This window comes from Octopus bimaculoides, chromosome 1, assembly GCF_001194135.2.
Source record: "Octopus bimaculoides isolate UCB-OBI-ISO-001 chromosome 1, ASM119413v2, whole genome shotgun sequence".
Lineage (NCBI taxonomy): Eukaryota > Metazoa > Mollusca > Cephalopoda > Octopoda > Octopodidae > Octopus > Octopus bimaculoides.
Window position 1 is genome coordinate 90,510,477 of NC_068981.1, and position 894 is coordinate 90,511,370.

Genomic DNA, 894 nt, shown 5'->3' on the forward strand with positions numbered 1-894 from the left:
GCGAAAACACCTAAAACTCCACGAGGCTCCGGCAGGGGATGGTGGCGAACCCTGCTGTACTTTTTCACCACAATTTTCTCTCACTCCTACTTCCTGTTTTTGTTGTGCCTGTAATTCAAAGGGTCAGCCTTGTCACACTGTGTCACGCTGAATATCCCCGAGAACTACGTTAAGGGTACACGTGTCTGTGGAGTGCTCAGCCACTTGCACGTTAATTTCACGAGCAGGCTGTTCCGTTGATCGGATCAACTGGAACCCTCGACGTCGTAAGCGACGGAGTGCCATCATGTATGTGTGTGTGTGTGTGTGTGTCTGTGTCTGTGTGTGTAAATCTCGAGCAAAGAGAATAAGTGCTCAACACCGCATTGGTGAATAAAATTTCTTTATTTGTGTATTAAGGCTATCATAGGTTTCATGTTAAAAAGATAACTTAATATCCGAACAATTTTTCAAGTCGATCATATGGAAGAATGGTGTTCGTCTCCAAAATGTGAGAATGAATAATATGCAGTGTGTTGTGCAAATCGATGTGTAATTATTTCCCTAGTTTTGTGTGAGTGTGTGTGTATGTGGGTGTATGTGTGTACGTTTATGTGCCATGACAATGGATAATGCAGCTGTATTTGTATACATATATGTGCGAGTGTGTGTGCGTGTATGTGTTCGTATGCGAAGATCAGGGTTTGTCTGGTATTTTGTGAAAAAACTTACTACGCCTATGTATATGTATGTGGGTAAAAGTTTCTGCAGTCCTTTTTACACGTGAGTGTGTCTAAGTACGTCGATGTGTCTATGTGTCTGCATGTTCATGGATGATGTGTGTTTGTTAGTGTGTGTATGTGTCTGTGTGTGTGTGTGTGAGTGTGTTTATTTGTGTGTGTGTGTGTGTGTGTG

At 42.4% G+C, this 894-nt stretch overlaps 1 protein-coding gene across 1 annotated transcript in view; it reads left to right on the forward strand.

The window, feature by feature from the left end:
• LOC106874231 (thioredoxin domain-containing protein 16) overlaps positions 1-894 on the forward strand; it is a 32,113-nt gene that overhangs the window by 23,488 nt on the left and 7,731 nt on the right. The gene's annotated exons all lie outside the window — the stretch shown is intronic.